This window comes from Ornithodoros turicata, chromosome 5 (genome assembly GCF_037126465.1).
Source record: "Ornithodoros turicata isolate Travis chromosome 5, ASM3712646v1, whole genome shotgun sequence".
In the NCBI taxonomy this organism is placed as follows: Eukaryota; Metazoa; Arthropoda; class Arachnida; order Ixodida; family Argasidae; genus Ornithodoros; species Ornithodoros turicata.
Genome location: NC_088205.1, coordinates 36,848,966 through 36,863,515, shown reverse-complemented (window position 1 = coordinate 36,863,515; position 14,550 = coordinate 36,848,966). Strand labels below are relative to the sequence as shown.

At 43.9% G+C, this 14,550-nt stretch overlaps 1 long non-coding RNA gene across 1 annotated transcript; it reads left to right on the top strand.

Annotated features, from left to right (window-relative positions):
• The first annotated feature begins 233 nt into the window (after positions 1-233).
• LOC135395530 (uncharacterized) lies at positions 234-13,976 on the top strand. The gene is made up of 4 exons (XR_010423147.1): positions 234-406; positions 458-601; positions 10,577-10,926; positions 13,714-13,976. It is a non-coding gene; the product is annotated as an uncharacterized LOC135395530 (long non-coding RNA).
• The last annotated feature ends 574 nt before the right edge of the window (positions 13,977-14,550 follow it).

Here is a 14,550-nt window from a genome sequence, read left to right as displayed (position 1 = left end):
GCTCGCCATTTTCCTCCTTTCTGGCAAACGTTAAGTTGCACACACTACTTTTATATGCAACTGGTTTGCCACTTGTTTTCTAAGCCGAGGAAAATCTCGAGAGATGCGATTCGAGATAGTCACCCTGAAAGAGCGCTTCACTTTTCCTCTTCAGACGTTACACACACCTTACAACAACAACAAAAAATCACCAGATCCTCGGTGAAGATAATGTTATGCGAGAAAAGAAAAGCTGTTTGTTGCTCAAGTCGCAACAGAAAGAGATACACGAGTCAAGATAATTGATCCGAAAACTTGTTTTGCGAAAGGGGTACTTAAGCGAAGTTTTTTCCCGACGACCACAATGTGGTATGCTTTTCCTCAAGATTGCTGTCAAAGTGTTCTCCTCAGAACTCCTGCCAAAGTGGTGCGTCCTACTATTGTCTTCAAATCTTGTTACAGTATCTGTTCTTTTCAGTGATGTTGTGTGGACTGTGTGGTATATGCATGGATGCATGAGGCACAGCAAATCGGAGGACTACATGGATGTATGAAGCACAGCCATTCAGAGGACTACATTGATGCATGAAGCACAGCAGCTCAGAGTCCTTCACCACTAAAGGTCAGTCCGTTATAACTCTATATACTATGGTTGCGTGTGTGCATACATTGTGTGCCCTCGCGCAAAAGTTCTTAGCAATGTCTGTGTAAGTGATGTTCTTAGAAATATCATTATGTGACAGTTTGTGTGCTGCATTGTGTAGCAGATGTAACGCATCCTTACGTATGTGTCATTGTGTAGTAATTGCAATACTTTGTGTGTTGCAGGTGATGCAGAATCAAATTGAGTACAATAAAATATAAAAGCGAGACATATGTTTGGTTATCAATCACTTGCATGAGCCGGGGCGGGGCCGGCGCGAGATTGGTCTGGGCTATCTTGCTCTCAGCGTACTGCTAACAGCGTCTGGCTAGCTATGTCATTTGCTAACTACGTACTGCTACCAGTGTATAGTGCCCCCAGCGTAGAGCAACGTGTAGCTAGAATTACGTGATTGCTCCCAGCGTCTATTGCTCCCAGCGTCTGGCTGGGTATCTCAGTGCTAACTACGTACTGCGTGCTCCCAGCGTCCTGCTAACAACGTCTGGCTAGGTATGTCATTGCTAACTACACACTGCTCCCAGTGTAGAGCAACGTGTAGCTAGAATTACGTGATTGCTCCCAGCGTCTAGCTAGGTATCTCAGTGCTAACTACGTACTGCTCGCAGTGTCTAGCGCTCCAAGTGTAGTGGCGCGTGTCGATATAGTTACGTCATAGCTCCCAGTGTAGACAAATGCCACTACTTACTACTTGTCCGCTCCATGCTGAATGACGTCAACGCGGTGGCCTTGGGAGGGAACAATTTCTGCGGCCTCCTCTCCACGTTCCTATTTCAGTTTGATTGCATTCTTATTTGAGGCATAATTCACCACATGAAGAAGAAACGAAATTGATGGCAGGTACAGTAGATGTTATGCACCAACTATGATGTACAGCAATTTTTTTTTCTCCAATCGTTCCAAAGTGTCCCTTTAACTATGCTTTGTTCCCTCTAAAGGCGGAACTCTTCAAATTTTCATTTTCGAGTCCAACGCATCGGCGTAATCACCGTGCGGGTCAACTTTGAAGCGGGGTAATTCTGAAAGTAATGAAGATGTTTAAAGTGCCACATGTGTTTAATGTAGTGTGCATCCCCAAACAGAACAAAACCTCCCATGGTGTTCCTTGGGATATCCTTGCACAGATATTCGTATCTCCTTGGAAGACAGACATTTTTCCGACGGACATGCCCCATATCTCCAAGTGGTCACGGTTCAGACTTCAAACAAATATCCGTCGTTCCTCCTCACAGGAAGTTACACGGAGATGTCTGGACGTTGCACGGACTTACTTGTGCACGTGCTCAGGGCTGTATAGCCTCACTATTATTGGCTCTGTTCATTGCCGAGCTGCCGCTAAGTGGGCAGGTTCTTATTCAGCGTGTAGGCATTTTTTCTGCCATTTTGTTTCAACCTCGGCCACTGCACCTTTCTTTTTCTGTTGCTCGTCTTCGTTTGTCTCTCGTATTTCAGTTTCAGACAATGAGCGCGAAGTTCTGAGAAAGCAAAAATTGAGACATGATATAAAAAGCTCTTAGGACCATTAAGTCCATGAAGATCGCTTGTGGCATATCTTTCCAAAGAGACTACAAATCTATACAGGGTGTTTCACAAAAATCCCCTGTCTGAATAATTCGAAAACTGCAAACTTTATCATGAAACTTTTTTACGGTTAGCATCTTTGATGCACCTGCCACATACTGACCACTCAGCTTCTTATTGCATGCGCTCGTTAATTAAATAAAGTTTCTAACTTTTTATTTTACTTCTCTGGGCTTTGGCACAGCGATGGGCACACTGACAAAGTGCCAAACCACAAAAAAAATTGCGTCGACGTTTAGTGATTTTTCGAGTAAATAACTGGTTTCGGTTAGTATTAGGGGATGACCACGTCTAGCGGGCTGCACACAGACTGTCCTGGACACCATTATTAACAATTAAGACCCCCAGAGTATGGTGGGCTAGAAGGAGTGGTGAGCCGTTCGGCGGTTGTCATATGTGCCCGCCGATGTTCCTGCCGAGAGATGGCGCGAAGCGTATCTCGGCGCTAAGCGATCTAATCGCCTCTCGCGGCTCATTTCAGTGCTACTCGTCACGTGATTACACACCTGCCGTTAACCGATGAGCGTGCCTTTTCTTTGGTCTGCATGCAAAATGCCCCTTGAGTGTCACCTGCATGAGCAAACGAATGGCACACCCAGATATCAGTGCTGACATTCGTCGGCGCGTCCCTATCAGCCCTCCGGTCTGGGACCGGACACGGACTGACACGTGTATTTTGATAACGATAAAGACGTGTTCGAGCAGCCGGTTCTGCCTTTGGGTAGTGATATTCGTGATATGTGCTCATCGTTCCCTTCATCTGAGCGACCTTTACCTTCCAGGTTGCGAGGTCCGGTGACGGGGGATTTTTTTTTTAATTCCGTGTTAGCGCCGCGAAGCAACTGTGGCTATGAGCGGCGTATAGACGTGGACAGATGAAGGGAGGACAGCAGGAAGGAGTGGGGTGTTAGTATGCGTCCTGGGCCGACTTTAAGGGGAACTGTGCCGACATTCGTCTAGAAAGTCTTCGGAAAACCCAGGGAAAACCTCAGACAGCACAGTCGGTAACAGGATTCGAACTCGTGTCACCTCCCAGTCTCGACGTGGAAAGCGATCACTCTAACCACTATGCCACTGGAGCTGGTGACGGAGGATTTTGATAGAAATGTTTAAGTCGGTGGTGGGCTATAAGCGTGAGATATACGTTAACTGCAGCTAACCAACGGAAGCGATAGAATTGCTGATTACAGTCTGAATATGAGCAGTCAGTAGAAGGAAGGAATCCGGAAGACAAAGGGGACGACACAAAAATATAACGATTTATACATTTATTTCAGAATACTGGTCCCAGAAGGAACCTGGGGAGGAGTAGGGAACGTACATTAATTATATAATATATACACATAATACACTCGTATAGTGGCGACAATTCGAAAGAAACCCGCAAAAGAGACGCAGCAAAGGGGTCCCAAGTTACCTTCGCGAACGTGACGATCGGTAACACGAGTGTTCTATATACCGGTAGTCTGACCTAAGCAGTAGCATAATGAAGTGTTCTTCTGACATAGAAGAGGCTTTCTCTTGACTCTGATGCCTATTAAGCGCACGTGAAAATTCCATCTAAAATCGGACGGGACGGCGACCCCAAGATATTAGTACTAAGCTCCCTTGCAAGTGTACTATGATGTTGGCAAAGCCTTTGTTCTACATATAACAGCGTAGACACAGTTTTGTCGGTGTTCAAATTGATTTGCAATTTGTAACACCACTCGTTGATGTGTTCTAAACTGCTTTGCAAAGGTGCGTAATATAAGGCGAGCAAGGTGAGCCATAAGCAAAGCAGACAGAAAAAAAAAGAAAAAGACATATTGAGGACGCACGTTCAGACATCCCTATGTTTTTCGGAATATATCGCGCGATATGTTACGCAGTCATCAGCGAATAAACATGCTTTACAATTAATGTTACTTAACATATCGTGCATATAGACAAGAAACAGCAAAAGTCTCAAGACTGACTCCTGTCGTATACCCCAGGTGTATGGGGTTCGATCAGACAGGAAATCAGTCCAGAAGCCAATCCATGATCTTGGTATTATGTGTCAGCTTTCTATAGGGTACGTACACGGTCAAATGCCTTGGAGAGATGCAAAACCAATATTTCAATTTGTAGGTTATTATATAAAGCAAATGCAAAGTCGTGGATGAAATCAAACAGGGCCATGACAGCGGAGTAGCCCCCACGAAAGATATGCTGCAAGGAATGCTGTTACTTGATCATGATGTTAATTGTTTGGAAAAGATGTGCTTTAGCAATTCACAAAAGCTGGAAAGAAGAGAAAATTCGAAACCAAAGTCGGGACTCCTGCCTTACGTATCGGTTTTATACGCTCCGCAAGTACGTTTCTGCGCAGCAGAAGAGGGCGAGGGTGTAAAATGACGTGCGCGGCGGCGTGCCGCGCTCCCATTCGCCAAGGCCCCTGTCGCCTCCACGTGCGAACCAGAGAAAGGTAAACAGCAGGGAACCCGCCATACGTTTTGTGTGTTTTCCGCTTTGCTAAGTGATACGGTGTTAAACACCTGCTGCATTTATGACTGTACTTCGTCGCATTTGGATGTAGTGTCACTTATTTGCTTCCAAAGCGCACACGGATTCGCTGACGGTGGGAGAACGCGATTAACTGTTGCTGCTGCTGTCGGGTTCAAACGGCATTCTACGACCGGGGGAGTGTTTGTGTGTGTTGTGCAGTGATTTACGTTGACTACAGAAAGTGTTCGAACACGGTGCACTCCCAAGGCTCTGCTTTCGTGACAGTGACGAAGAGCGCCGCGGCAGGTCACAGTTTAATGTGCTGTTTTGAGTGGTCTCATAGTAGTTCTAACGTCTAATAACAGTGGAACGAACCAGGAACGAGCATGATCATTGTCTGTTCGGGTGCAACTGCACCAGGCTCCAGTTGCTTGACAGTGGAAGACGGAAGTTCGTACGCGTGCTGAGGCACGGTTGTCGTCGTCCTGTCGTTCACGGTAGTTTAGACCTTTGCAGCTGCCATGTGACTGAATTTTCCATGTCTACGAGGACACTCGCTGTTCGCCCTAGACACCTGTCAACTCCGTGAGACCGTAATTTGAACAAAATGGGGAAAATGTTTGCAGGGTGCTCGCACGAGCGAACTTAAACGAGAGCCGAATAGTTGAAACTTCAGCAAATATATTGCGTTTGTCTTTCGTCGATAAACCAAGATCATTCCCAACGAAACCAGAAACCAGAGCTGTTTTGGCCCTCCCAGGGGCACTCCGTGCATCGAATGTGCCTTTGTTTACCTTCTTGAAGCGCGCACATGGTTCCTTCGGCCAATCGGGAGCGTCCTAGAAACGTCACCGTGACGTCATGCGCACTAAACTCGCGGGCTTGCGGAGCGTATACGAGCGCATTTCCATTCGTTCGGGACAGTCCCTTCGTCCAGCGATATCTGGAAAATAATTTTGAGGAATTGCGCAGCTTACTCGGCGTACCTTCTAAGAAAATCATTCGGAATATTATCTTGCCCAGAAGACCACAATATCGCGTCCTGAAGTAATCAGTCCCGAGACTTTTTGGACTAGCATATCCACTTTTTTCCTTTGCCAATCTACCCGCAGAAGACTTCTTCATATTTACCTCCCACAGTGGCATAATAAGAAATAGAGATACAAGTGCTGCTTTAAAGTAATGTCATACTAATAATAATTCGGGAGTTTAAGTTGTGCGGCAACGGTGATAGATCTATTAGGAGTTTCCCACATCTTCTATATAATCTGTTCTCTGCTGCGCGTCATTTTGTTCCTCTTTTGCTCGATACTTTGAGTAGTCATATGCCAAATTTGCTGGGAGTACGCAACAAAGACGTAGCTATAATATTTCTTTTTAGTCTCACTTAATTTCCTCATTTCCTCCTTCAGTGCCTTCGTCAAACCTGAAACCAGGGTTAGTTTCCATCGCCGTCTAATTTTGTTTATGCGACGGTTAAGATGCTAAGCTTCGCGTGTCAGCCATGGTCTTTGAGTGTAAACTTTGTCTTTTTCGTTTTCCCCGTTTTTTCCTTTATCTTTCCTTCCTTCTCTTTTTCGTTTTTCCCATTTTTTTGGAATAGCAAGCTGGCTCTTTGCCTGGCTAGCCTTTCCTTCTTTTTTTTCTTAATAAACATATTACTCCCCTCCTCCTTCTTGCACACGAACTTTCTTGTGGACATGTGTACAGTGGCCTTGAAAAAATTTCAGGCCATATTAACATTTCTCGAGATGCTACAGATCCAGTTAAAATTTGTACAATGATCTGCCCAAGGAATATCGTGGATTATCTGGATTTTAGGTCTGTCATGCTTACATTTTATATGGTGCACCTCAAGAACCATCTTGTGATCTGAATGTCAACCAAGTACTTGGCAGTCCCATTTCCAGTGAAGGGTGTTAGGCACCAGGAACAGATCACGTATTGAAGCAGAAGACTATTGACTTCTAGTGTACCTCATAGCAGAAGGCAGTATCAAGTAGTGCATTTTCATTTATGAAGTCTCAAACTCCGGTTGGGGTTTCCTAATTTACACTTCAACATGGGACCATATACTGAACAATGATGACATTATATCCTTAACCGTGTTCAATGCCAATAGGTTTCATTTGTAACTATGTTACACCCTTTTTAATATAACCTGATGATGGCGGTGATGAGGTAACAGAAAAAGATGGGGATATGAGTCGCGACAGAGTCGGGGCCACCCCAGGACGCCTACAAGCGACGAAAATGCAAACAGATGCACATACGGTGAACGGATTAATTGCAAAATGTAGGACAAAGGTCTCAGAACGAGTGAGGGTAGTATGACACAAGTAAAATGGGGGGGGGGGTGCACACCAAGCGGGCACTTCGCAAGTCATAGGGCACATGTATATTACGCTTTTCAACTTGAATCTTTATAATCTATAATGACGGCATTAAGGCTGTCGGTTGTGGGCCACAAACCCAGGTGGCAAATTTCCCCTTTTATCATCATCAGTGTATTCGTTGTTATTGTATAATGTCACGCTAGCAGCGCTCTTAGTCCGCTCAATCAGTGGATAAAATGAGTTTAACATGATGTTCTAGGAACCCTTTGTATAACATCAATTCCATTCAAGCATTTTCGGTTCTCTCTCTCTCTCTCTCTCTATATATATATATATATATATATATATCATATATATATATATATTTATATATATATATATCAGATATATATATATATATATATCTGATATATTTATATATATATATTTATTATATATATTTATAGATTTATATATATATATATATTTATATATATATATATATATTTATATAAATATATATATATATTTCTATATATATATTTATATTTCACTTTTATATATATATATATATCTGATATATATAAAAGTGAAATAATAAGACGGACTACAGATTACAGGAACGTTAACAAAAACTAATTTATTTATTGGGCAATTTAACACATAGATTAAAAAAAGAATGGTCGACGTTTCGACAGTGGCACTGTCTTCGTCAGGACAAAAGAGGTACAAGGGTTGCATATTGCTTAAATAGGTTTCCTGGGTGACGTCACAATCGGTGCAAGTATGAGAACTGGCAGTTGTCTGAGTCATATTCTGGAACATTCCGCAAGGTCAAGTCCGGGTGGTGATGTCATCTTTCTTGGGGAGCCAGCTCAGGGTGAGCTGCACTGAGGCCATAGCTGAAAAGAAAAAAAAAAGGAAAATAAAAGGAAGATCAGATATCAGAAAAGGAATATCAGATATATATATATATATCTGCAACAAAATAAGGAGCAAGGAAGAAGGAGCAAGGAAATAAGGAATATATCTTTCGCGCTATATATATATATATATATATATATATATATATATATATATAAGCAGGAAAAATCAGAAGACGACAAAGAGCTTACAGGAAAACACAAAGGGGAGTTTATTAAGACATATAGGGATAGGGGTCGACGTTTCGGCAGTCAGCGCTGCCTTCGACGGGACTGGGGTTTGGTGACAAGAACAAGCTTTATATATGGGAGAGGGTTATGTACAAGGGAAAGAGAGCAGCGCATGCGCTTTTGTCATGACTAACATAGGTTGGTGACTAAGTGAAAGGGGAATGACCGGGTCTGTGCAGCAGGACCTTGAGGAAATACCCGTGAGCCTGAAAAAGAGACAAAAGAGTGTATGTATTGTGCTGGATTAGGAATGCAGGTTGCGAATAGTAGAAAGGATTCCTGGATCTTCGTTTATCTGACACTGAAATTTATGAATGAGATAAGACTCGCGCTGTTCCCTGAGCCGCTGGGAAAGAAAGCCTGACTGCAGGATGAAAATAGATATATTGGTAATTGAGTGTCCTGGTTTACTGAAATGGCGCGACACTGGCAGATTAGGTTTCTTCGCGACGTCAGATTTGTGGTTATTGAATCGCGTTCTAAATGAAGTAGCTGTCTGTCCGATATATTGGGCGTTGCATTCATTACATTGAAGAAGATAGACAACATTGGAAGAATTACAGTTAAAGTCGCCATTAATGTTGACCCGATAATTTGAATTGGTACTATCTGCAGAGTTAGCGGCTTGCATTGATTTACAAATTTGGCATCTAGTTGCATTACAAGGGTGGCAACCAATGTTATTTTCTGGAAGTTTGTTAATTTTGGCATTTACTAGTCTGTCTTGGATGTTCCGCGCCCGGCGATAACTTACGCGCGGTGGCTGTGAGAATATTTCCTTCATCCGATCAGATTGTGAAAGAATTGTGTAGTGGCGGTTGAGTATCCGGCTAATGTTAGGAACGCTGCCATTGAATGTGACAGTGAGGTTTACTGCAGAATTACCATTGGCTCGAGGAGATCTTTGGAGCAATTGTTGGCGATCTGTGGATCTTGCTCTGGCTATAGCGTCTTTAACTAGTTTGTCCGGGTATTCACGATCAATGAAGGTTTGTTCTAGTCGTTGGAGATGGTTGTCTAGTTCGGCATCGTTAGTGCATATTCTGCGGTAGCGCAATGCCTGACTATAAGGTATGGCTAATTTAGTATGCCTTGGATGGCAACTGCGGAACGATAAGTATTGCTGAGCATCTGTAGGCTTCCGGTATAAGTTGGTTGAGATGCCTCCGTCTTGTAACTTGACTTCCACATCCAAGAAGGTAACAGTGGAGGCGGAGTAGTGGGAGGTAAATTGAATGTTAGGGTGAATTTGGTTGAACCGGTTGATGAACGTGAGAAGGTCGCTTTCAGAATGAGGCCATATGATAAAAATATCATCTAAAAATCTCTTGTACACAAGTGGTTTCAACACGGAACATTCGAGAAATGTTTCCTCCAGGGATGCCATGAAGATATTTGCATAGTTGGGGGCCATTCTCGTGCCCATAGCTGTCCCGTTAACTTGCAGATAGTGCTTGTTATCAAATTCAAAGTTATTGGAGGTCAAAATAAGTGTTAGCAGTTCGGTGAGGACAGTAGGATCATACGGCTGGTCAGGTTGATTTTTGTATGCTGAAACGGCCGCTGCTATACCATCTGCGTGGGGAATATTAGTGTAAAGGGACGTGACGTCTAACGTTGCCAAGAGACAGCTTGAGGGAACGGTTACTTGCGATACAGTTTGAAGGAAATGGTTGGTATCTTTGACGTAGGAAGGTAATTTAGGGGGGATAGATTTGAGAACGTGATCGACGAAGGACGATATATTTTCTGTAGCGGTACCGTTACTGGACACAATTGGTCTTCCGGGATTGCCTGGTTTATGTATCTTAGGGAGCATGTAAAATCGGCCTGGTTTAGGGTCTTTAGGAAGTAAGTATTCGTAGAGCGCATCGCCAATTTTCTTAGAGGTCTTTAACCGTTTTAGTGTTTTACATATATCTGCGGCAATTTCATTAGTGGGGTCGGATTCGAGAGGTTTGTAAAAGTCTGCACAATTAAGTTGACGGAGTCCTTCCGCCACATAAGCTTGCTTATCCATTACGACTATGGCACCTCCTTTATCAGCCTGTTTGATGATGATACCTTCGTTGCTTTCTAGCGCGGACAAGCTTTGCTGTTCTGCTTTCGTAAGATTGTGCCGGAATTTCCGATTGTTTGAGCTTGCATAAGTACTGAGAATATCTTTCTGAACAGTTTTGATATACATATCAAGACTTTTATCTCTTCAAAGAAGAGGTGGACCAGCTGCCCGCAAGTGTTCGTGTCGTGGTGTTGCACTGTGGGACGAATGACATGCCGGACACCGATCCCGACATGGCCATCCGTCGCTATGTGCAACTCATCGACCACATTCGCTCTCGGGGAAACATCGAACTTGTGGTATGTACCCTTATCTTACCCAGATCCTACAACCGCCGTCGTTCTTATCTTGACAGGCGACGCGAATTCCAATGCAATCCCCGGGCGTTTGCGTTCAACCAACGACTGATGACCCTGTGCCGAAGGGCCCGTGACCTGTATTTCCTGGACCATGGTTTCCACCGACAGCCCCCAACCAGAGTCCTCGCAGCTGACGGCCTCCACCCCAGTTTTGAAGGAGTCACCCAGATCGCACACCGACTGCGGTCCCTGGTACCCCGGCTGCTCCGTCACCTACCCACACGTACAGCAAGCACTGGAACGCCGGACCCCGTATGGCCGACACTCCAGGAGGCTGCAGCATGGACACAAAGAAGCACACGTGCCGAGAAATCGTTACGATCCAAGCAGCAGGATTGACTAGCCGGTGAGTACCAATTCACTCTCCACAAATTGTCAGCAGTAGCACTGAGGCGTTCTTTAAGCTCAGAAAAATCGCGGATAAAGTTGCACGCTACACCTCCCATCGTGATACTTTGGCTACTTATCATGAAAACGACAGGATTCCGCGTGGGCTAGAAATTCAAAAAACATCAACCTTCCCCCTGAACCATGAACGCAATGTGCAATGGCTGTCCATTCTTAACAAAGCATCTTTAGACCTAACTAAAATTCTAATTTCTCACTGCCAAGATACTATCCAGTCTCTATCCGAAGACGCCGACGCTATTAACAGCACTACCCCGTTGTCACATTCTCATAGATCAGAGTTAGACAAATTCCTCCAAAAGAAAAACGTCCACCTGAAGCTCCGAAAGCAAAAGAAATTATTTAGAGACAAAATCGATTGCCCTCCAACTCATAATAATTCCACAGATTCGGCATCCTCTAATTCCGAAGCCAGTAGCAATACTTCACAACTACGTCCAGATACTTCGTTAGACAGCAACAGCCAGTTTGCCCCCGACATCCCCACACTAACCAAATCTAGCGTAGTGAACCTTTCTTCCCGTGACCTTACACCCGCGGAAATCTCTCTACTGGAGAAGGGATTATCGTTTTGTCCCAATAACAGTAAAATCGATGAATATCAGCTACATCTGGATCTTGACAACTTTGCGCGGCGACTACGCCTTACGGAATACTTCTACGACAAACCGCAATCAAATCTAAATCCTTTCCGTATAAAATCCGATTTTACTCCCAACCCGAACCGAGATAAAAGTCTTTATATGTATATCAAAGCTGTTCAGAAAGATATTCTCAGTACTTATGCAAGCTCAAACAATCGGAAATTCCGGCACAATCTTACGAAAGCAGAACAGCAAAGCTTGTCCGCGCTAGAAAGCAACGAAGGTATCTTCATCAAACAGGCTGATAAAGGAGGTGCCATAGTCGTAATGGATAAGCAAGCTTATGTGGCGGAAGGACTCCGTCAACTTAATTGTGCAGACTTTTACAAACCTCTCGAATCCGACCCCACTAATGAAATTGCCGCAGATATATGTAAAACACTAAAACGGTTAAAGACCTCTAAGAAAATTGGCGATGCGCTCTACGAATACTTACTTCCTAAAGACCCTAAACCAGGCCGATTTTACATGCTCCCTAAGATACATAAACCAGGCAATCCCGGAAGACCAATTGTGTCCAGTAACGGTACCGCTACAGAAAATATATCGTCCTTCGTCGATCACGTTCTCAAATCTATCCCCCCTAAATTACCTTCCTACGTCAAAGATACCAACCATTTCCTTCAAACTGTATCGCAAGTAACCGTTCCCTCAAGCTGTCTCTTGGCAACGTTAGACGTCACGTCCCTTTACACTAATATTCCCCACGCAGATGGTATAGCAGCGGCCGTTTCAGCATACAAAAATCAACCTGACCAGCCGTATGATCCTACTGTCCTCACCGAACTGCTAACACTTATTTTGACCTCCAATAACTTTGAATTTGATAACAAGCACTATCTGCAAGTTAACGGGACAGCTATGGGCACGAGAATGGCCCCCAACTATGCAAATATCTTCATGGCATCCCTGGAGGAAACATTTCTCGAATGTTCCGTGTTGAAACCACTTGTGTACAAGAGATTTTTAGATGATATTTTTATCATATGGCCTCATTCTGAAAGCGACCTTCTCACGTTCATCAACCGGTTCAACCAAATTCACCCTAACATTCAATTTACCTCCCACTACTCCGCCTCCACTGTTACCTTCTTGGATGTGGAAGTCAAGTTACAAGACGGAGGCATCTCAACCAACTTATACCGGAAGCCTACAGATGCTCAGCAATACTTATCGTTCCGCAGTTGCCATCCAAGGCATACTAAATTAGCCATACCTTATAGTCAGGCATTGCGCTACCGCAGAATATGCACTAACGATGCCGAACTAGACAACCATCTCCAACGACTAGAACAAACCTTCATTGATCGTGAATACCCGGACAAACTAGTTAAAGACGCTATAGCCAGAGCAAGATCCACAGATCGCCAACAATTGCTCCAAAGATCTCCTCGAGCCAATGGTAATTCTGCAGTAAATCTCACTGTCACATTCAATGGCAGCGTTCCTAACATTAGCCGGATACTCAACCGCCACTACACAATTCTTTCACAATCTGATCGGATGAAGGAAATATTCTCACAGCCACCGCGCGTAAGTTATCGCCGGGCGCGGAACATCCAAGACAGACTAGTAAATGCCAAAATTAACAAACTTCCAGAAAATAACATTGGTTGCCACCCTTGTAATGCAACTAGATGCCAAATTTGTAAATCAATGCAAGCCGCTAACTCTGCAGATAGTACCAATTCAAATTATCGGGTCAACATTAATGGCGACTTTAACTGTAATTCTTCCAATGTTGTCTATCTTCTTCAATGTAATGAATGCAACGCCCAATATATCGGACAGACAGCTACTTCATTTAGAACGCGATTCAATAACCACAAATCTGACGTCGCGAAGAAACCTAATCTGCCAGTGTCGCGCCATTTCAGTAAACCAGGACACTCAATTACCAATATATCTATTTTCATCCTGCAGTCAGGCTTTCTTTCCCAGCGGCTCAGGGAACAGCGCGAGTCTTATCTCATTCATAAATTTCAGTGTCAGATAAACGAAGATCCAGGAATCCTTTCTACTATTCGCAACCTGCATTCCTAATCCAGCACAATACATACACTCTTTTGTCTCTTTTTCAGGCTCACGGGTATTTCCTCAAGGTCCTGCTGCACAGACCCGGTCATTCCCCTTTCACTTAGTCACCAACCTATGTTAGTCATGACAAAAGCGCATGCGCTGCTCTCTTTCCCTTGTACATAACCCTCTCCCATATATAAAGCTTGTTCTTGTCACCAAACCCCAGTCCCGTCGAAGGCAGCGCTGACTGCCGAAACGTCGACCCCTATCCCTATATGTCTTAATAAACTCCCCTTTGTGTTTTCCTGTAAGCTCTTTGTCGTCTTCTGATTTTTCCTGCTTATTTCATTCTCGTGGTCAACCGCCCTCCTAAGCTTCTAATCTATATATATATATATATATATATATATATATATGACTCGGTCGTTCTACTGGTCAACAGTAAAACCGTGCGTGCAGAGAGATACTACTGCGGTGCTACAATTTCGTTTTTTATGGCCGATACCATGTTCCTTTATAGTTACATAGGGAGCAAAAGAATTACATAAGAACTAAGATGTGCGGCGAGGTACACTGTATAGAAAGCGCCATAGTTTAGCTAAATGACAATTTAGTTGAACAATCTACCATCGGCCTATGTTCCGTGACAAAGTGTTCCCAGCTTCCTGTACACAGCAACTCGATAATCTACGCTGAAAAGAAAGAGTGAAACCATCAAGGAGGCGAGCTCTCGGACGCAGTAGCCGCTTTTTATTTTGGTTTTCGGCCCGTCTGTCATCATCATCCAACGAAGATAAGACATGCGGTCACGTGCTTCGCAACATTCCGATATCTTTCGCTTGCAGGGATCGTCGGCTAGGCAGACGTGACAGTAGCAAATGTCACGTGGTTTAGTTACA